The 24,527-nt window shown below is 35.5% G+C and overlaps 1 protein-coding gene across 1 annotated transcript in view; it reads left to right on the forward strand.

Annotated features, from left to right (window-relative positions):
• The window catches only part of CNTLN (centlein), a 427,039-nt gene that overhangs the window by 325,582 nt on the left and 76,930 nt on the right, over positions 1–24,527 (forward strand).

Here is a 24,527-nt window from a genome sequence, read left to right on the forward strand (position 1 = left end):
ATCTCAGCCCAAAGGTAGGGTCCCCAAATCAAAATAAATTTCCACATAACCTTATCAGCTTCCATGGGATTCACTATAGTCTCAATGCCAGTAACTCTCATATGTGTATTTGTATATCCAGCTTCAGTCTTATACCTGAGCCTTAGTCCTGCATTGCCAATTTCCTATTGAACTTTTCAACTTGCTGTCCTAGGGGCATCTCAAACTGAACATGTTCAAGACTGAATGCTTATCTTTTTCCCTAAACCCTCCCCTCTTTCAAACCTCCCTGTTTCTATCAAAGACATTACCATTTTCCTGGTCTACTGTCGTTATACCATTGGGATTGTCCTCCACTCCACACTCTCCCTCACCATGAATAGCCAATTAATTGTCAAATTTTTCTGGTTTTACCTCCATAATGCCTCCCATCTGATCCCTTCTTTTCACTCATACACCTACAGCTGTTCACACCCTCAATACCTACTGCCTAAATTACAACACTCTCCTAATTGGTTTCCCTACTCCGGTCCATCCTACATGCTACTGCCAAAATAATTTTACTTAAGTGATGATCTATGTGATTCCCCAACTCAATTAACTTTAGTGCTTTCTAAGGATATTTAAGATAAACTGTAAACTGCCCTGCTTAGTTTTTTAAAACATTTCACAATTTGTTCCCTCTCTCTTTCTCTCTCTCTCTCTCTCTCTCTCTCTTTCTCTTTGGGGGTGGGGCAATAAGGGTTAAATGACTTGCTCAGGATCACACAGCTAGTAAGTGTCAAGTGTCTGAGGCTGGATTTGAACTCAGGTCCTCCTGAATCCAGGGCTAGTGCTTTATCCACTGCACCACCTAGCTGCCCCCTCCCCCCCACTCTCTTTCTAGCCTCATTGTATAACTTTCTTTCCTGTACTCTGAAAAGTACCCAAACTGGCCTTCTCTAAGTTCCTCAAACATAACACTCCCACCATGTCCATGCCTTTACACTGTCTATACCCCTTCCTAGGATGCATTCTCTTTTCACTTGTAACTCTTCCTTCAAGATGTAACTCAAGTACCACCTTTTACATGAAGTCTTTCCTGATCCTCCCCATTCTTAGAAACCACCCTGTATTTAACTACTGTGTATTCATGTCTTTTTTCTCATTATACATACTCTTTACATCCATTCATAGATAAAATATACCATAATTTATATATAAATGTAATATGTATACATAGATTTATATATACACACATATATATATACATACATTTATGGTCTTTCTGTTCTTCATGCATAAGTTTCTTATCTTTCTTTTCTTTCTACTTTTGTACTGGCCATCCCACATTCCTAGAATGCTTTCTTTCCTTGTCTTCACCTCACGGAGTCCTTTTTCTTCTCTTAAGTTGCAATTCAAATATCATCTTCATAAAGCCTTTTCTGATTCCTCCCCATAACGGCTAGTGTTCTTTGTCCCAAAGTACTTTGTATTTAATTTTTATTTTATATATATATATATATATATATATATATATATATGTTTGTGTATGTTTATATGTGCTGTAAACATGCACATGTGCACACATATTCTTTCCTATTAGAATGTAAGATTCTTGGGAATAAGGAGTTTCATTATTTGACCTTGCATCCCCAAAACAGACAATGTTTAATATGTGGTGATGCCTAAAAAAGCTTTTTGCTAAATTGCTGGAGAAACACCATGGCATTCTGGATAATCAGCCAGTTAGGAGAACACAGGTTCAAATCCTGCCTCTGATAAATATTGACTCTAACTCTGGGCAAGACCTGTTACCTCTCAGTTCTCCATGGTAGCTCTCATACTATAAATAGCAGACCAGATACTAACTGGCACCAGTAGATTCTCTTCACCTATATATTCCCTTTATTAATGAAATCATAGATTCAAAATTAAAAAAAAAATAAACTTAAATAAAAAAGACAAAAAAGGATAAGATAAGAATTTTCCATGTACAAAGCACAGCATCAAAGAGGATTCAACAACAAAACCATGAACTTCCATTTCATACTGTTCATACTGTTCACTTTTTTTTGAAAACTATGTAATAAATACCACACATCATTTCCAAAGCTACCCTGCTTTTCTGTACTTTCTTCTAAGTTTTATTTTTATTTTCTGTTTTTTTCTTCTTTCCTCCTCACCTCAACCTAGAGAAAGCTACCATTAAATGCAAAAATGTATATAAAAGTAAAACTGTACTATACGTACTTGTATTTATCAACTCTTTCTCTGTATGTGGATAGCATTTTCCTTCATAGGTCCTTTGTAGTTTAATTGAGTATTATAATGTTCCAAGTGACCTTTCTGTTCACACTTGTTAGAACAATATTGCTGTTGCTGTGTGGAACATTCTCTTGGTTCTGCTAATTTTACTCATTATTTTACATGACTTTTTTCTAAAATCAACTAGCTCATCATTTCTTATAGCACAGTAGTATTCCTTCACAGTCAGATGCCACAACTTGTTCAGCCATTTCCCAATTGAAGGAATTTTCTCAATTTCCACTTCTTTGCCACCACAAAGAAAGCTGTTATAAATATTTTAGAACATATAAATTCTTTTCCTTTTCCCCTAATCACCTTGGGAAACAGACCTAATAGTGGTCTTGCTGGGCCAAAGGGTATACAGTTGTATAACTCTTTGGGGATAATTCGAGATTGTACTCTAAAATGGTTGAATCAGTTAACTGTTCCACCAACAGTGAATTAGTGTCCCAATTTTTCCATATCCCCTCCAATATTTATTACTTTCTTCTCCTATCATTTTAGTCAATCTGATAGGTATAAGGTGATGAGATTCAAATTTTTAAAATCATGAAAAATGAATACATTTGAGATTAATATAAAACTTATTGTTGATTCCAAACATTGCCTTAAAAATTAACTCAAATGAGAAATAACTTTCCCTTCACTAAAGTGAATAGTGGAAAGGGGAGCTTCACTAATGTGAGCAAGGGGAAACAGGAGGCATTTCTCATTGGGAATAAGGCATTTATTTCTTCCTTGGCATGATTTCCTCATGTTGGTATACTTAATCTTTATGCTTATAACCAAATAATGAATGACACCTTGATGTTTGCTGACCCTTTGTAGAGATATATGGCAGACAGCTTAGTATAGTAGAAAAAGCAATGGACTTGTTATCTTGGTGCTGTCATTTAAAAGCTATAGACCATTCTTACTCCAGGGAAGTTGGCTTTCTTGCTGTTTCTTATACAAGATACCCCATCACCCATCTTTCTCTCCTTGTATTGGTAGTCCTTCAGGAATAAATGAAAAAGCATTTATTAAAAACTTACTATGTTTTAGGCTCTGTCCTAAGCACTGGAAATACAAATGTTGTTTGTCCTTTGTTCTCATAGAGGACTATGGCAGATGTCATGACTTGTACTGAATTGGATATAAGTGAGAGAGGGCTATGCAAAGTCACCATCCTCACTCTTTCCTCCAGAGTCATCTGGGTCCAGTGGCAAGATATACATCAGGATGACTGGAGATGGCCCCACATGTTTGAGGCAATCAGGGTTAAATGACTAGCCCAGGGTCACACAGGTAGTAGGTATCAAGTGTCTGAGGCTGGATTTGAACTCAGGTCCTTCTGACTCCAGGGCCAGTGCTCTATCCACTGCCCCAGCTAGCTTCCCTGGAGATAAATATACAAAAGTAGAGACTTCCTTTCTTCAAGGAGCTCTGTCCTGGAACCCCAACCCTCATGCCCTCCTCCTTCCTCTCTCTCTCGGTGGCCTCTTCAGGTCCCATGGGTTTAATTATAAAATCTATGCAAATGCCACCTAGATCAATATGTTCAGTCCTCTTCTTCCTCCTGAGCTCCAGTTCCAAATAGACAACTGCCTTTTGATGTTCTAAACCGGACGTCCCATAAGCATCTGAAACACAGCTTATCTAAAACAAAACTCATCTTTCCCCTCAAATCAATCCCTTATCCAAATTAGCCCACTGTTTAAGGGACACCATCCTTCCAGTCACCCAGGTTTGTAACCTTTCTAAATTCCTCTGATTCCATACTTTCAGTCATCCTCCTTTCTGTCATACAACTACCACTCAGTTCAAGTTCACATGGTATCTTCCCTGGACTTTTGCAATATTCTCCTCATTGATCTCCCTGACTCAAGTCTCTCCTGTTTTCAGTCCATTCTCCACAGAGCTGCCAAAATGATTTTTCTAAAATGCAGTTGTGATCATTCTTCCCTTTCATTTAATAAACCCTCATGACTCCTAGGCTTGTCGAAGATCAAATATAAACTCTTGTGGCTATATTTCATGCTCATTAAAATCTTCACAGTCTTCTTATTCTCAATTCTCCTCTATGTTCTCTATAGTGCAGCCACACTGGCTTCCCATTTCATATGCATGACACTCTCTCCCACCTTCAGACTTCTGCGCTGACCTGTCTCTGTCCCTTTTCACCTTCGTCTCTTGGGCCTTTGGATTTCCTTCAGGACTTATCTTATGTATCATCTTCTACATGGTGCCTTTCCTTCTCTTCTAGCTGCTAGTGCCTTCCCCTTCAAGGTTTCCTTCTATCTTTGTGTGTATATACCTTCATATGTGTATGTTGTTTCCCCTTACTAGATGATAAGCCTCGTGAAGGCAGGAACTGTTTTGTACTTTTATTTAAATCACCAGCACTTAGCAGGGGATGTGCCTGACATACATTAGCTGCTTAAGAAATACTTATTCGTCGATAGTGCCCTCACTGCCAAAGTTGCCTTATATTTATTTTTATATACTTATTTATGGGCATATAATCTTTTACAATGAAATATATGCTCCTTTAGGGAAAGGAATTTTTTTTTTTTTAATTTTCGTTTTTGTGTCTTCAGTGCCTAACAGTGCTTGTATATATGGTAGATGCTTAATAAATCTTGTTGATTGATCAATCACGTGAAAACTCTTTTATCTCTCTGGGTCTCAGTTTTCCCAAAACTCATCTTTAAAGTGAGAGGATAGGACCATAAGATTGATGCCCCATGCAAATCTAGATTCTGATCTTCTTTCTTTTCTCTCTCTCTCTCTCTCCCTCCCTCCCTCCCTCCCTCCTCTCCTCTCCTCTTCTCTCCTCTGCTTTCTCCTCTGTTCCTCTCCCCTCCCCTCCCCTTTCCTCCCCTGCTCTCCCTTCTTCCCCCCATCCCCCAGAATTCTCACTTGATGCTGTAGAACTGGCCAGATTCTGGGTAGTAGGGTCTTCAAGTTTAGAATTAGAATGAAATAAGACATTCATAAACCATCTAACAATCAACAGAATGATACTTATTTTGCCAAACCATGAAAAGGATAATCAAATACACACCATTGATTGGGTTGGGTCAAGTTTACTTGCCTATGTGTTGGCCATAATAGTACAACTACTACCTCCTTATGGGCTTTACTTATATCATCAGGAAGTTATATCAACAGCCCAAGTCTGAATTCTCTGGTCCAGTGAACTCTTAAGGACAGTTTCAATGCCTTTAAAGGAAAAATTAACCTAGCCTTCAATAAGAATCTTGCTTCTACCATACCCCACCCTTTGGTGACAAGATCCAAAAAGTAGTACCTTCCACTCTTTAAAAGGTTTAGGGACATTCCTAGACAACCATAAATCTTGGGATCCTGAGACGTTTGGGATAGACAGCACTTGAGGAAGAAAAGAAAAACCAAAAGATAAAGGCAGCAAAATCAAAAGAAGGAATACAGCAGTAACCCAAAGGAATGACAGAATATGGAGGACAGTGAAGATCAGGATTCTCAGGCTTTGCCTTTTCTCTTTGGAAGGACTGAGTTTTGGATTTTCCAGATCTGATCCATGACACGGGTCATGCAAAATCTTTGTGGTTTTTAGTGGGTCTCCCAGTGTAAAGCAGTTACTGAGAAGGATTGGTACCAAGAACATTAGGTCTGTAGCATAGATAATGACACTCGTGACATAGTCACCTAGATTTATCTTGAGTCGGCCATCTTTAGTAAGGTCACTAAAAGGTCACTTGCATACAGCCTATGAGTTCAATATCAAATATCAACTTGTGCCACCACCTACTCAGTGTTTCTTGACCAACAGCCAGGGCCTCCCTTCCTAAAGACTATTGACCAATTCATTCAGAACAGTTCTTAGACAATCCCATAATTCCAGTCTTTGGTGAATTTATAGATCTAAAACAACTGATGGGACTGGAAATCACACTTGCCCTTAAGTACAAAACAGTAAGCCAATAATTGACAATAACAGTTCATAGTTTTTTAAAGACATGGAGCACATTCATTATTGCCTGTAATTGGATAATGCTCACACAAAATTTACTCTAATTTACCTGGAGTACTAATAGGGACCAATTTACTTCATGTTGCTAGCACTGCTAGAAGCACAAAAAAACACGCAAACAACCAGGAACTCACCTTTCTTTGCATCTCCCTTCCCTCACTTAAATAAGGCCATTTTGATCCAATGCTACTATTTCCTAATGTTGGAGGCCCAGCTTTCTAACACTTAACAAAAGGAGGTTTACTTAGCCATAGTATGGAAGGGTTATTCATCAAGAGACACCACTGATTCAGTTGAAAATGGCTTCCTTGACTTTGCGTTGGCTATACTGCTTTACCAGTCAAGCCTGAGAAAGACCAACCTCTTGTCTCTTTATGGACTGGATTTTGTACTTGGGGCACCAGGAAGCTACATCAAAGGACTGGGCCTTAGTCTCCAGAGCCAAGTAATTTTTGTGTGTGGTTTCAATAAATTTTAAGGAAAATTGAGTTTAGTCTATATATTAGGTCGGTCTCTCTCTCTCTCTCTCTCTCTCTCTCTCTCTCTCTCTCTCTCTCTCTCTCTATATATATATATATATATATATATATATATATATATTAGTTTCTATATTAGGCTCTTCCCAAAATTGATAATTGCAATCAATAATCCCATAGCCTCAAATGTTGTGCAATTATGTAGATGATATAAAAACATCCCTCTCTCTCATAATCCTTCTCTAGCTACCTACTATTTGTCTCTAACTATATGTCTCTAACTGCAGTGTCTCAAATCAAATATGTACAGAATTAAGTTCTTTATTTCTCTCCTGAAACCTGTCTTCTTCTGTGCTACATTAATTCATTCTTCCTTCAATGTTTCCAATCATGGTGTTATTGTTTATTTTCCCCTTTTCCGCATTTCCCCCCACCCCCAACTCACCATAGCCATCATTTTCCCTATCCTGTAAATTCTACCCCTGTAAGATTTGTCAAATCCTTCCCTTAATTTCTATGTTTAGTGCCATCCTCTTAACATTCATTATCTACCACCTGAACAATGAACAACTTTCTAATAGATCTTTTCACTTTCAATCTTTGTCCCTTCCAGTTCATTCTTCACATTCCTTCCAGAAAAATCTTTCTTACACATATGAAAATATAGAATCAGCAAAGGTCCTAGAGTTAAAAGAGACTGAATAGGTCATTTAATCAAACCATACATGAACAAGCATACATTCTATATGATGTGGTAATCCAGCCTTTTTTGAAGACCTCAAATGAAGTACAACCCACTACCTCTCAAAGCAGTCTATTCCACTTTAAGATAACTCTGAATTTTAGAAAATTTTCCCTTATGTCAAGCCTAGATTTGCTTCTTTACAATGTTTAACCATTGGTTCTAGATTTACCCTCTGGAAAAAGGCAGAACATGTTTAATACATCTTTAATATTGTAGCATTTCAAATATTTGAAGACAGCTAGCTTCTCTTATCTAGGCTAGCTAAATACTTAAATTTCCTTCAATTGGTCCTTCTTCATGTAATTTCCCTTCTTAGGATGTTATCCCCCTTTATTTTTCCAATGCGATATACAGAACTGAATATAATAGTTTAGATAAGAGTAGACCAAGATAGAGTACAGTAGAGATGTCATTTCCTCAGTCACCAATTGGATACCATTAGATCACATTAGTTTTTATGATTGCTCTATCACATTGTTGATTTTCTTTGACCCCAAAATCTCTGTCAGACAAATTACCGTATAGCTATTTTCCCCATCTTGTACTTGGGAAGTAGATTTTTATAGTTCAAGTATATGGTGAGACCTTTTGTTTATCCTTATTCCATTTCATCTTATTAGATTCAGCCCAGAATTCTAACCTTTCAACATGTTTATGGCTTCTGGCTTTGTTAGCTATATCTCTTTCCATGTTCACATCTACCCCTAAATGACTACTGTTTTGATCCATCCATTCAACAATTTCTGAAAACAGCTGCACAAAGCTCTTGAAGCTTGGGACAGTGCACCCTTCTCCCTGGAAACAGAGTCGTACTTTAACAAATAATAAAAAAGTAAAGAAATAGACTGGGAATATGAGCAAACAACAACAGCAAAATTCTGGCCATAGAAAGTTACTATGGTGACAAGGAAGATCAAAATACACACTAAGAAGAAGATAACAAAGTAAAAACTCCTACATCTAAAGCCTCCAACAAAAATATGGATTATTCTTAGGCAATGGAAGGGCTCAAAAATGACTTTGAAAAAAAAGTAAAAGAGGTAGAGGAAAAAATGGGAAAAGAAATGAGATTGATGCAAGAAAATCAGGAAATAGGAGTCAGTGGCTTTTTAAAGGAGACACAAAAAATGCTGAAGAAAATAATGCCTTAAAAATAGACTAGGCCAAATGATAAAAGAGGTACAAAAAGCCAATGAGAAGAAGAATGCCTTGAAAAGTCAAATTGGCCAAATGGAAAAGGAGGTACAAAAGCTCACTGAGGAAATATCTCATTGGGAAAACATATGACCTGGAAAATAGATCCAGGAGAGACAATTTGAAAATTATTGGACAACTTGAAAGCCATGATAAAAAAAAAATAGGCTAGACATCATCTTTCAAGAAATTGTCAAGGAAAACTGCCCTGATATTTTATAATCGGAGGGTAAAATAGAAATTGAAAAAAATCTACCAATCACTTCCTGAAAGAGATTCTAAATGAAAACTCCCAGGAATATTATAGCCAAATTTCAGAACTCCCAAGTCAAGGAGAAACTATTATAAGCAGCCAGAAAGAAAAATTTCAAGTACCATGAAGCTACAGTCAGGATAACACAAGTTTTAGTAGTTTCTACATTAAAGGATTGAAGGGTTTGGAATCTGATATTCTGGAGGGCAGAGGAGCTAGGATTACAACCATGAATCACCTGCTCAGCAAAATTGATCATAATCCTTCAGGTGGAAAAATGGGCATTCAATGAAAGAGAGGACTTTGAGGAATTATTGATGAAAAGACTGGAGCTGAATAGAAAAGTTGACTTTCAAATACAAGACTCACGGGAAGCATAAAAAGGTAAACAGTAAAAGGAAATCATAAGGGATTTAAATAGAGTAACTGCTTCCATTCCTACATGGGAAGATGATAATTATACCTAATAAGAACTGTCTCAATTGGAAAGAGTATATATAAATAGAGGGCACAGGTATGGGTTGAATATGAACAAACTGTGGTATGTGATTATGATGTAATACTATTGTGCTATAAGAAATGATGAGCAGAATGCTCTCAGAAAAACCTGGAAAGACTTACATGAGCTGATGCAAAGTGAAATGTACTGTATACAAAATAACATTAATATTGTAAGATTATCAGCTGTGAATAACTTGGCTATTCTCAGCAATACAGTTATTTAGGACAACTCTGAAGGACTTATGATGAAAAGTGCTCTTTATCTCCAGAGAAAGAACTAATGATGTCTGAATACAGATTGAAGAATAACTTTTTTTTTTTACTTTCTTTATTTTTCTTGAAGTTTTTTTTGTCTTTTCTTTCACAGCATGACTAACATGGAGATGATATGCATGACTACACATGTATAACCTATATTGAATTGATTACCTTCTTAAAGGAGGGGGCAGAACAGAGAGAACTTGGAACTCAAAGTTTTAAAAATGGATGTTAAAATTGTTTTTACATGTATTTGGGGAAAATAAAATAGAAAATTTTTTTTAAAAGGCAAAAAAAAAATTCTCCCTACAACTGTGACAATTGGAGTGACACCACCTGCTGGAGAGTTACTGCAGGAAAGCTCCGCCATGAGAAGAAGGCATCTGAGGGCAAGCCATGTGGCTTGGAAGGTCAGTTCCTTGGTGTCAGGAAGTGACGTTTGCTCGTGGGTACTGTCTATCAAAGCTAACAGCCAATTAGCTTGGAGCTGTGTGTGTGTATAGACAGCCATTTCAGTTTTTGAGGAGAGGTTTCTGGGAAGAAGAAGGAAGCGTGGGGTCCTTTTTTGTTCCTGACCTTGCTATGGCAGGTCAGATGATGGGGTCTCTTAGAAATAGTTAGATTTTTACCTTTCTCTCTGATCATTAGATCCTAATGCTCTTTAATAAATACTTAAAAGTCTAATTTATTGGTGACCACTCATTAGATTTTTTTGACAGACTAGCTAGAATTTACAGCAATCAACCTTTCACAACTATGTTATCAAATTGCATAGGAGGAGGAGCACAACCCCTAGTCTGACTTGCCAGAAGACATGGACATTGACAGACTTATGTAAACACTGGAAAACTGAGGTGAAAGTGAAATGCCGATTCAGCAGTCTCAGAAAATGTCTTTGGTTTTCATAAATGTAAAATGTCTCAGAAGAGTATAATAATGCAGTAGTTATTAGCTGATGTTCATGTTTAAGTCTTTGTTAATGTGTGCTCATGAATCTTTTGTTTTTTAAGTATTTCTTTTGTGTGTAGGAAACTGTCTTATATCTGATCTACATTTTACATTGAGTATTTTTCTATTGCTCTTATTGGGGAAACCCTAGATATGAACCAAATATAAGATTTAAATATTTTTCAGAAAAATTTCTGGATTGGGGTATAAAGAACTAGAGAACACAAGAAAAAAAGCCTAAACTCACTCTGTAAGGGCGAGATTCTTCCCAGGAATGAACTTTATCCATGCCTGTGAATTAAAAGCTAGAGTTCCTCCAAAGGGAGAGGGTAAATGACTCAGCACCCCTGAACCAACAACAGTTAACATATGTCACACTAGAATTTTACCAGGAATCAGAGCCAAACTCATTGACTTGTTTTCAGGCTCTATTCTCTTTCCTACTCTTCCAATCTTCAGTCCTTCAGTACTTTTCTCAATTTTCATAGTTTTTCAGAGATCACTGGCAATAACTCAGCAATAACTTCTGCCATTTTTTTTTCAGTACTCTGAAAAGTAGTTCATCTGGGTCTGATGTCTTGAACCTCTCAAAGACACCTAGGTGCTCCTTTACTATTGAATGATGAATTTCAGGATGGAGCCAAGATGGACAAAGAAAGGCAGTAACCTCTCAATGTTCCCCACACAATCATGCCAAAAAACTCCAAATAACAATTCCCGAAGCAGCAGAACCCACAAAAGGATGAGATGATTTCATTTTCCAGCCAAAGATGGCTTAGAACGTTTGCAGAAAATGTTTGCTGTACTGGGGTGGGCATGGAGCCCAGCCCCACAGCTGTACCAACACAGATCCAGCCCCAGGCAAACCAAGCCAGAGAAAGAGACCTCCAGAGCCTCTGAATCAGCTGCAGTGGAGACTTCTGGAATTCAGCTCATGGTCTGAGCAAACAAGCCTAGGGCTATTTACAGACCAGAACATAGGCCAGGCAAATGAAGAACCTGTCTCTCCTTAAATTGTACCATCTGGGACCCCCAGAAGCTTGGGCCAGTGCATCCTGGAAGCAGTGCTCCACTTTAAGAAGGAGTTAAAAGTCAAGATATAGGCTAGCAATATGAACAGATGGAAAAAAATGCAGACCATAGGAAGTTTCTTTGGTGACAAGGAAGATCAAAATACACCCTAAGAAGATAACAAAGTCAAAACTCCTACATCCAAAGCTTCCAAGAAAAATATGAATTGGTTTCAAGCTGTAGAAGTGCTCAAAAAGAACTTTGAAGATAAAGTAAGAGAGGTAGAGGAAAAAATGAGAGTGATGCAGGAAAGTCATGAAAAAAAGTCAACAGCTTGAAAAGCCAAATGGAAGAGCTCTCTGAAGAAAATAATTGCATAAGAAATAGGATTGAACAAATGGAAGCTAATGACTTTATGAGAAACCAAGACACAATAAAGCAAATCCAAATGAATGAAAAAATAGAGGGCAATGTGAAATGTCTCTTTAGAAAAACAGCTGACCTAGAAAATAGATCCAGGAGAGATAATTTGAAAATTTTGGACTACCTGAAAACCATGATAAAAAAAAAAAAAAGAGCTTAGCGCCTGCCCTGGAGTCAGGAGTACCTGAGTTCAAATCCGGCCTCAGACACTTAACACTTACTTGCTGTGTGACCCTGGGCAAGTCACTTAACCCCAATTGCCTCACTTAAAAAAAAAAAAAGAGCTTAGACATCATCTTCCAAGATATTGTCAGGGGCAATTGCCCAGATATTCTAGAAGCAGAAGGTAAAATAGAACTTGAAAGAATCTACCAAATCACCTCTTGAAAGAGATCCCAAAATGAATGATGATTTTTTTATAGGGCAATGAGTGTTAAGTGACTTGCCCAGGGTCCCAGCTGGTTAGTGTCAAGTGTCTGAGGTCAGACCTGAACTCTGTCCTCCTGAATATAGTGCTTTTATCCACTGTGCCACTAGCTGCCCCAAATGATGAATTTCACATTAGTAATTTTAATTTTGTCCTTTCCAGCATAAAGAAAATTTTGCTTTGCAGAGAAAACAGAAACAAGATTGAGTAGTTCTTTCCCATGTCTGTGTCCTTTATCATTATTTCATCCACTTCAAACAATTGTTCCATCTTTGCTTTGGTGTTCCTCTTTTCACCCATAGCCCTTTTTACAAAGCCTTTTTCTGTTGTTCTTAGTTTTTCTTACAAGCCTTCTTTCATTCTGAGTTTTTACATTACTTAAAAGGTTTGTCCACCCTTCTTAACAGTATATTGGGTAGAATAAAGTATGTAGTATATTTTAAAGACTTTTAAATCTATTCCATTTCCTTTTACTTGTATGTGTTGGTTTATAATTTGCACATATGTTTTGTTTAAAATGTACCATTGGGTAGACACATATGAATGATTATTTCAATCATATAAGAAAAACTCTTCTTTAAAAGATAATACACACATGCATATATAGGGGTCTTTTTTCTGTTTCATAAAAAATATACAGGAAACAGATGGAAACATTATTAATTTGTTTCCCTGGTGAGTTTTCAGCAGAGTATATTTGTATGTGTTATCTGAACCATATGAATACTTAGTATTGCTGCTGTTAAATTTGTAATGAGCTGTAGAATATCTGAAATTCCCTGACTGGTTCTCATGGAAGTAGTTCATTTGCAGTGCTTAGATGTAGTAAGATCAAGCAAATAGACACTGCTCATATGATTGACCCCACCATTAAAATATTTTAATTTCCAGATCCTGAGATGTTCTCCACATGTTATAAATTAATCGAATTTATATAATCATAATTTCACTAGTTTGAGTTTGTAAAATGTATATCTACAAATTATGATGATTCTGAGCATATTCAGAGATGTAAAATATCTATGTGTATTATGTAAAAGATAAAGATATTTATAGTTATTATGACTTGATACACTAGTTGTACTCATTCAGATGTAATTAATTAAAATGGTGTTTATATGTATACATTTTATAACAGGTTATTAATTGAAATAATTCAACATATATGTTGCTTATGTAAATAAATATACGGCAGTCTACTATAAATTATTTAGAAATCAAAAATATATTAAATAATTTTAATGCTTTCTTAAATGTTTCTGGAAAAATTTAATAAAAATGAAAATGAGCTGTTATTTATATATGAAAAAAATGTTACAAGAAGGCCTTAATAGATTGAATCCCATAATTTTTGTGTAAGCCACATTTTGTATGTATAAAGTTTTCCTGAAGAAGCAGTGTTTTAAGTAGTTTAAGGAGGTTTCCAGACCAGCCCACAAAAGCCTATTTAACCCAAATTATCTTTGAAAGAATAAATAACTGTAGTGACAATTAATATTCTATTCAATAGCAAGAATTAAATTAAAAAATGCACTAGGAAATGGTTTTAGATTTTTCTTGAATGCTGTTGTTTGGGAAGTATGCTTGATTACAAAAGGATAGAGAATGAGGAGGTGGTTTAATATTTGAGTTTCAATGGGCTTTTCAGCAGGCAAAAGTAAAGAAAACAATTTGAAATATTAGCACATATATGGTTCTGTGTATTAAATATTAAGTGCTTTATTTTTTACTGTGGATAAGTTAAAATATGGATAATTCAGCCAGGGATAATTGATACTTATATTTGTTTAGTTTTCTAAATTGTATAATTTAACTACAGCATTTATTTTTATTTCAATATTTCTGTTAATGTCCTATGACTAAATGTAAGTAATCATAATAACAAAAATTTAAATCATACACATTTAATATCACTCATGTTAATATTGATTAATTAAGTGAAATAGTCTGTGAAAATTCTTTGAAAATTACAAAGTTACATGCAACTGTAAGCTGTTATTATTGGTCATTTGGTTTAGTTTTAAACAATTCCAAGTATAGGTATTAACATCTTGTTTTATGAGAAACAAATAAATGATTAAATTTGAGAAATATTTATCAAAATTTTAGTTGAATAAAGGTAACCTTAAAGTCAGATTTCAGCTAAAATAATATTATTTAAAACACTTGGTTTATTACTGAGGTTACATAGGTCAAGTTCAAGTTAATATTAAAAGCTCATAATATTAAATATATTTATAAAAACAAAAGGCTAATGACATCTTTTGGGGGATATTTTAAAGCATTTTTAAGAATGAAATTATTTAGAAAGTTGTTTCTAATAATTTTAGCATTTCAAATAATAAAGTTCATTTTCAAATAAGTTAAAATGCCTTATATTAAAAATATTTACCAAATACTAATTTGAAAGAGCATGCATGTACATACATACTATAAACATACATATATACACACATGCATATATGTGCATGTATGCATATACTTATACCTTATATTATATATTAGATTACTTTTGTTTTAGTAAATTTAATTGAAATGAAGTATGCTTATTATCCATATGAAGATACTTGTATTTTATTTATTGTCTCTAATTTAACCACTTTGAGACAGATTGGCATTTTTAGTACCTTAAACAACCTTAAAAGCTGCTTTGTTAATTGCAAACCGTATTTAGTATGACCTCATAATAATGTAACACCTCAAGTGTCATGCTTGTCTTTAATATGCACAGTGGAGCTGTGTTCATCTGTAACAGACAACTGCACTTCAAGAATAGTCTTTTTTTCTTGATAAGCAATTAGCAGTAATTAGGAAGATTCACCTCAATAAGTTGTCGGCATTAGATTGTTTAAAAAAAATTTGAATGTCAGTGACTTAAAAAGAAAGTTTTTTTCTGACACACAGGTACAGCATGTTAAACATGAAATGTTAATTTAACTTTTCTGCTTATTATTCATGCACAATATTATTTTGTCATTCAGACACTACATTGACAGAGTGCAAGGGGTGTTAAAATAGTGCTGCTAGAATAAAAAGAGGATTAATCTACCATTGGCCAATTAGCCAAAGGGTACTTAATGGTCTCTAAAGGCTACTGAAGTCTTAACTACTAGCTAAAGCACTGGTAAAAAGTCCTCTATATTACCTTCATCTGCTTGACATCTTGTGAAACACACTTGGAGGCTTTTAATAACTACATTTGCAAGAAAATAGTTTATAAATGATTGATTTAGCAACTAAATGGATTTTTCAAAAGACTGTTAAATAAGCAATTAATACTACCTGTACCTAAAATTGTTATTGTCCCTACCAACCTTCCTCCACATTGCTTATTTTTAAGACATAAGGCCCCAAATTTTCAGTGAAGAACAATTAATATCAAACTAAAAATTTCTATAAATATAGAACTTTATTTTATAAAACTTTAGAAAGTAACTTTATAAAATTTTAGTTATATATTGAAATCACAGTAGTGTTTGCCCCTGTAAGCTGAACTCTATTTGATATTCACTTCTTCCTTGCTTTTATAACATTTTGCTCTTTTAGTACTACTGTTGCAATTAGAATTAAGGTAAACTGAGTCACAAAGTTCTGAGCACATTCAATTTATTGGTAAGTCTAGCAATTACCAAAAATAGGGGTTTCTTAGGTCTTCAGTCAGTCAAAGGACCATGATATTGGGCTTACTAGCTTTCATATAGATTTGGAAAGCACAAGAGAGAAAAAACCTAGAAACATAAAATAATATGATTGGTTACAAAGTCTGAAGTATTATAGATATTAGAAAACAATATAATTAGATGTATGTCTGGAATGCAGGACTAACAACTGCCCCTCCTTCCAACTTATTGCTATGGAAAATCCATTGGTGCTGTCCACCTGAATGGATAACAGTCCAGACTTTCATGAAGGACAAACAGCATTGCAGAGATAACAGACTTCCTGATGTCCATTCGCATCTTGCAAAACTTGTTAGCAAGATAACAGATTTCCCTGAATTATGCACGGGCAGCAAGTCGTGTAGAGAGACAATGTATATATTTTTTAAATTAAGATTATTAATGGGACAATTTAGCTCAGAGAAGAAAGCTGAACTTCTGAACTTAACTCAAATAAACATGACTTAGGCAATTTTACAACATATAGGAGGTGATACAGAATAGAATCAATTACAAAATGTTATCAGGTCAATTTGATTTTCTCACTCCAAATTCTAATTGGGTGGTTCAGGGGATGGTGTTTTGCATATGGAGTCAGGAATCAGGATTTGAATTCAGTTTTTCTTGACTCCATGTTCAAAACTCTAGCCACTGCACTAACTAACTGTAATTTGGAGTTAGGAAATAGAATTGATTATGACATTTGTATATTTGTATATATTATATATTTTTAAAATTATATAGACATATTCATATTTTTTGTATTTTATTCTTTCAACAGCACTGAGAAAGATTATATAGTTATCTATTGTTATTTTTGTTGTTCAGTTGTGTCAGGATCTTTGTGACCCCATGGACCAACTGTCCATGGTGGAGGGTGGGTTTTTTTTGTTTTGTTTTGTTTGGTTGGGTTTTGGCAAATATACTGATGTGGTTTGCATTTCCTTCTCCAGTTTTATGTAGGGAGAGGTTAAGTGATTTGCTCAGGGTTATACAGCTAATAATCTGAAGTCTTTCTGACTCTAGGCCCTATGCTCTACCAACTGCACTACCTAACTGCCCATGAGTGTATGTATGTATGTATGTATGTATCCATCCATCCATCATCTATCATCCATCTATCTATCTATCTATCTATCTATCTATCTATCTATCTATCTATCTATCTATCTATCTATCTATCTATCTATCATCTATCTATCTATCTTCCAAAACTCTCTAACCAGTCCTCTACTTCATTTTCTGGTTCTTTTTTGTTATTCTAATCTATACATGTGACCATCTCCCAAGGCTCTGATATTCATCCTCTTCTATTCCTTGCTTGGTGATCTCATCCAATCCCATGACTTTAGCAATATACTTTTAAAATTAATTGCTATAGGGGGCAGCTAGGTGGCACAGTGGATGGAGCACCGGCCCTGGAATCAGGAGTACCTGGGTTCAAATCTGGCCTCAGACACTTAACACTTACTAGCTGTGTGACCCCAGGGAAGTCACTTAACCCCAATTGCCTCACTAAAATAAAAAAAAATTAATTGCTATAGCTATAAGTATTTATACTAGTCTGGGGTAAGCATTTATTATTTATTAATATTATATTAGTAAAGAATTGACTGTGTATCTCCCTAACTTCTCATGGTCTCAGGCCATGTGGTAGAGAAAACAGAGGGACAGCTTCAACATGCCAGTTAGTATGAGCAATAGAAAAGTCCTAAAAAACACATGCTGTCTCTGAGAGAGACAGGATGTGGTCTCCAGGAGACAAGAGAACTCAGAAGACCTACAAGACCTGTGCTGTCCTAAAAGTTGTGCCTAAAACCCAAAAGCTCTTCATGGAGTCTTCCAAGGATTTTTATACTCTTTAGATAAAGGCAGGTCATTATACATTGGTCAAAACTAATTGGTTAGCATCATTCAATTCCATTGGTTGACATGATTTGAAGGTGGTCTACATTAAAATGAACTCTATAGATGACATCAGGGAAAAGAATGCAAAAGACCCTCATTCAGATTGCTTAAGGAAAAATCCATTATCTAGGTGTGGTTTAATATCCCATCTGTCCTTCACTGAGCTAGAGAGAAGAATCTGTCTCCATTCCTTTTCTTCCCTTGGGTTTGTCCCAGATGAATTTTGATAAAGTTCCTCAAGGAGAACTGGACTTTCTGAAGTGGGAGGGAGAAAGGAGTGAGAAAATGATCTTTGAGTTCCAGAAGAAATCCATTATTAATAATCATTTTCTCACAGTACTCATTTCTCTGGAGGTGATTTCCAAGCCTACATTTCTTTGCCACTCCCATGAATTTTAGTAACTAATAGTCTTTCTCCACTTCGATATTCTGGTGGCACCTGAAACTCAATGAGTTCAAAACTGAATTCATCATCTTTCCCTCAAAACCTGATCCTTCCCATAGACTATACTTCTGTTAATAGCATCCTATCATTCATGTATATCTTTCTACATCCAATCAGTTGACAAATTATTGATTCTACTTTCCTAATATTTCTCTGACCCACCTCCTTCATTTCACTCTTCTTGGCAACCATCCTAGTTCAGACCATTGTCATTTTTTTGCCTAAGGTATTATAACATCCTCCAAACTAGTCTTTTTCTGCAGGATAACTTTTTACAAATCTGATCTTAACACTGCCTGCATAATTATCCTCCTTGATCATATAACTTCTCTACACAAAAAACTTTGTTGGTTCTCCAATCACTATCAAAGATATAAAACTTGAACCCTGGCATTCAATGCCTTTCACTATCTGTCTCCAACCTACCTTCTTCTCCTATCTCAAAATACTGCTTGCATATTAAGCCATGGTGGATTTCTCACCATCCTCAATTCTCATCCTTCTGTCCTATTCACTTGCCTAATAGATTGTCCTACTATATCTGTACCCCACTCTGCCTATGGAAATCTCCTATTTGGTTTTTTTTTTCTTTTTCTTTCTTTTTTTTGCAGGGCAATGAGGGCTAGGTGACTTGCCCAGGGTCACACAACTAGTAAGTGTCAAGTGTCTGAGGCTAGATTTGAACTCAGGTCCTCCTGAATCCACGGCTGGTGCTTTATCCACTGTACCACCTAACTGCCCCCAGAAATCTCCTATTTCAAGATCCAAATCACATCACAACCCCATTTCCTCAACTGGAAGTGATTTTTCCTTCCTTAATTTCATAGCACTTTATTTCATCTTTTCCTTTACATTTTCCCACATTCTGTAGTAATGTGTAATCCTTCCTATTAGATTGTGAGCTATTTGAGGTCAGATGCTTATGTCTTTTTGAATATGTTTTGTCTTAGTCTTCATAGGTGCTTAATAAATTAAAAAAAATAAAACTGGAGATGACTCAAAAAAGATTGTTGTCAGGGATAGAAAACTTTGTAAAATTTTCTCCCAAACTAGTAAAACATGTATAATAGCACCAAATTCTACTAGGTTTCCCCCATGCCTCACAACTTGGGTTAGACTACTTTTCGCCTAAAAGCCAACAATTCTGTCCTTGGGACTTGATTAGCCCAGGCATGTGGCAAGGGTTCAGCTGCACTCTTTTTTTTTTTTTTTTTTTTAGTGAGGCAATTGGGGTTAAGTGACTTGCCCAGGGTCACACAGCTACTAAGTGTCAAGTGTCTGAGGCCGGATTTGAACTCAGGTCCTCCTGACTCCAGGGCCAGTGCTCTATCCACTGCGCCACCTAGCTGCCCCTGCACTCTTTTTAATATAGCTTCCTGGTAGCCTCTGGTCATATTGCTGTTGTTTCCTAGTCAGCCAAAAGTATAAAAAGGTTAGCCCTGTGAAGTTTGTCTTTTATTTATTGTTTCCTCCCACTTTCATCTATAAATGCTCTTGACGCATTCTGCCTTAGTGTAGTTTCATGCTTGATTCTACATACTGATTTTCCCTTTCATTCTTCTCCAAGAAGAAAAGTAATATAAAATTGTTATGTAATACATACATATGTATATAGACACATGCATACATATACATGCATAATACGTAAATATGTATATATGTGTGTGAACATACACATATATTTATATGTATGTATGTGTATATAGATAGATAGATAGATAGATATATGATTTTAATAATGAGGAACAGTCCCAAAGAGGTTATGTGATCCGGCCCAAGATGTATAGATTGGTCACAGAGCCAGTATTTGACCCCTGGTAGGTACCCTGACTCTATCCAGTACCCTACCCATTAAATCCTTATTGTTCTAGCCTGATGTAAACCAGCCATCCAGCCGGATGAGCATATTGATACCGAGACATATACATCCATAATTAAGGATATATTTTTATAGAAAGGAAGGTAGGTCAGTTGTATATTGACGATGAAAAAACACTGTTGGGCAATTCATGTGGTATCTTCACTCTTCTGTTAAGAAAGCAAATAAGAAGAGCCCCCATTGTGGTTGGGGAATGTAAGACATGGGGTCTCATATTCCTCTCCTCTCTCTTTGTGGGGTAGATCATTTAGGAGAGATGATTTCCTAGATTAAAGATATATAGAGAGGTAGACAAAATGCTCTCTACAAAGGGAAAGAGAAGCCAGTTGCCTGGTTAATGAAAGGGAATTGTAAAATAGAGAAACAGATTTGAATTTTAGTTAATGATTTAATTATAATAAAGGTTAGCTTTAAAAAGAAAGCCTTTTTTCTAACTTAGGTTTAGGTTTTTCAAAGGGTGAAATTAGGATTTTTGGATTCAGTCAGAAGACTGGCCTTTAGTATTAATTCTAGGCTCTAGTTCTAATTCTGTCACTTCATGTATTGCATAACCTCACCGTACTTCAGTTTCCTCATCTACAAAATGGGTAATTATGAGAATCAAATGAGATACAATATGTGGAAGTGTTTTTAAACTTTAAATTTCTATTAAATATGGATATCACCAGAAAGTCAATATAGAAATCAGATTGAAATATTTTGCAGCCTAAGGTGGAGAAGCTCTATACAGTCAGTTAAAACAAGACCTGGAATTGACTGTGTATTAGATCATGAGCTTCTTATTGCAAAATTCAAACTCAGATTGAAGGAAGGAGGGAAGACCATAAGATCATATAGGTATGACCTAAATAAAAACTTTTATGAATATGAAGTGGAGGTGATGAATAGATTTAAGAGATTAGATCTGGTAGGTAGAATGCTTGAAGAACTATGGACAGAGGTTTGCAATATGAAGGAGAGAGTAATAAGAAGATTCCAAAGAAAAAGAAGAGCAAGGTGGCAAAATGGCTGTTTGATGAGGAAAGAATGAAAGTAAAAGGTAAAGGAGAAAGAGAAAGATAGACCCAACTGAATGCTTAAGATTCTGCAAGTTAGATTTAAGCAATATGGAAACTGAAAATCACCAGAAGAGCAGGCTGGTTTTCTAAGTGGCAGAGGAACTAGAAACCAAATTGCCAGTATTCACTGGTTTATGGAGAAAGCAAGGGAGTAGCAAGAAAAAAAACACCACCAACCTACTTCTGCTTCACTGACTCTAGTAAAGCCTTTGACTGTGTGGATTACAACAAAATGTGACAAGTCCTCAAAGAGATGGGAGTACTAGGTCGTCTTACTTGTCTCCTGAGGAATCTGTATGTGGGCCAGGAAGCAACAGTTAGAACCAAATGTGGAATTGGTTTAAGATTGTAAAAGGAGTACGGCAAGGCTATATATTGTCACCTTTTTATTTAACTTAAATTCACAGTATGTGATGTGAAATGCTAGACTGGATGACTCAAAAGGCAGAATTAAAGTTGTCAGGAGAAATATCAACAATCTCAGAAATTGCAGATGATACCACGCAAGTGGAGAGGAATTAAGGAGCCTCTTGATGAGGGTGAAAGAGGAGAGTATAAAAGCTGGCTTGAAGCCTAACATTAAAAAAAAAAAAACAAACCTAAGATCTTGGCCACTGGTGCCAACTTGGTTCCTGGCAAAGAGAAGGAGAAAAAATGGAAGCAGTGCCAGATTTTATATTCTTGGGCTCAGTGATCACTGCAAGTGGTTGACTGCTTTCATGAAATTAAAGATACTTGTTCCTTGGAAGGAAAGCTATCACAAATCTGGACAGTGTACTAAAAAAGCCAAGATATCACCTTGCCAACAAAGGTCCATGGTTTTTCCAGTAGCAATGTATGGTTGTAAGAGTTGGGATATAAGGAAAGCTCAGTGCTATAGAATCAACACTTTCAAATTGTACTGAAGAAGACTTTTGAAAGTTCCCTGAACAGAGAAGCAATCAAATCAGTCAACACGTGAAGAAGTTAATTCAGGCTAATTCACTGGAAAATCAAATACTGAAGCTGAAGCTTAAATACTTTGGCCACATAATGAGATCTAAGTCACTGGAAAAGAAAATCACTTTCCATTATTGATTATTCTTTAGGGTAATATCTATTAAGAAAATTTAGAAATTGTGGGCCAAAGCTAAATCAGAATTGTGGTACATAGTAAATACATATATATTGTGGAGCATATCTCAGTTTTGGCCAGCCATACAAATAAAAGAAAATTATTTACAGTACATCTTTGCTATTCCACCAGTGGAATTTCTATAGGACTTTAAGAAACTTGAAAAGGAACAATAAATGATCCAAGCATTGGACCAGGAGTGGGTGAAACCACGTTTTGGTCTCTGCTGAACTGAAAATGCCCCAAAAGGTAGAAGAACCAAAAGTAGTAATCAAATACTCCTTGACTGACAAATAGGCAAGTTCCGCTTAAGTTCCATTTACATGAAAATATAACCAAATACTTCCATACTAGTACTTATAAAAATTATGTGTTCTGCTATATAGCCTTTCTTTTGGGAGTTCTAACATTAAAAAAAATACTAGTTTAAGGACTTTGGCTTTATGATATCATTTAGTGGATGAAATTATTTTAGCTTCTTTTAAACCACCTCTTCTGATTACCCATTTATATGCATTGTCATAATTTAAAATTTTCCCCTTATATATAAGTTGTGAAAGTATAATTTTTGTTTTCTAGTCTTTCTGGACTGAACTGGACCCACTAGAGATAAAACTGTGTTGGTGAAGGACACTTTTCCCCTTTACAATGCCAGGGTGTCTTCTAGCAAGAAATCAATGAACAGGAAATCCTCTGGCTTGTGTACCCTGGGAGAGAAGGCACCAGAGGCAATTCTTAGACAAAAAAGCATGTCATCAAAGTATTTGTGGCTCTGTAGTGTTATTTCAACTTGTATCCACCAGGAATTGCAGCCCTGAGATAAATCTGACAGGGCTGAAATCTCCAGCAGGTGAGCTTACAAGCAGAGCTTTCACTGGAGGTTTGAGCAGTTCCCCCAGTGGATGCTACTTAGGCAGAAAGAGAGAAGAAGTAATTTAAATAAAATTAAATTGTTAATAAAATTTGGCATTCATTTAATTAATTAATTAATGGTAAGTTTTGAAATTCAGAAAGAAAATGATACCATTTATACTAATATCTTGATAAACAATAAAGAGAATTGAGAAATTATTGAAAACACTTTGTAACCATTCTTAACTCTTAAAAATAACTTTTTTAAACTAGTAAATATAAATATGACCAAAGAAGTTTGCCTTTACAGCCAAAAGAGTTACTTTATTTCATCAGTATTTGTAATATGAACAAATTCATAATAAATCTATGGATATATCAATATATAGGTAGCTATCAATACAAAGTAGTTTTATTAGTCTTATTTAAATGTTAGCATTTTAAAATCTTCCATCTTATAGGAAATGTAATATCTTTTCCCATTTCTAATTGGGATTCCTCACAAAGGAAAATGTTTTTCCTCTGAGAGAGTTCAGTACCATTTTGTCTAATTGTTCCTTATGTTAAACGACCATATTATAAGCTTCTTTGGAATAATAAAATAGTAGTGTAGTTATGTTCTCAAGGAGCCGTAAGTTGTTATGCCATTAAACCTTGGTGGCATTCTGCTGACTACAGACTAGTGGAAGATAACAACTAACATAAAGACTATTTCTGTTACCTTCTTTCATAAAAAACATTTAAGTATATTATTTTGCAGGTTCTAATGAAATGTTTATGACATTAAAATGTAAATATAAGGATTTTCTACCTCATACTTTATAAAAGGGCATTGTCAGCTGTCAATCAAATACAATAAAAACCAAGATAGTTTGTTTGCATGCTATTTACTTGAACTAAATCCCTAACAAGGCTCGTCTGCTAATTGGACTTAACATTTCTGTTGCTAAATGAGAAGCATTTTGGCTGCTGTATAGGGTGGTAAGAACTACCCAGTGGAATAAACAAATAACATCTGTTATCCTGTCCTGCTCCAGCTTGGCTTTTACCAGTTAAGTACATCAGCCCTAGAGTCAAGGTTATCAAATATGTGGGTCTCTGGCTAGCATATGTA

The sequence above is a fragment of the Dromiciops gliroides genome, chromosome 1 (genome assembly GCF_019393635.1).
Source record: "Dromiciops gliroides isolate mDroGli1 chromosome 1, mDroGli1.pri, whole genome shotgun sequence".
NCBI lineage: Eukaryota > Metazoa > Chordata > Mammalia > Microbiotheria > Microbiotheriidae > Dromiciops > Dromiciops gliroides.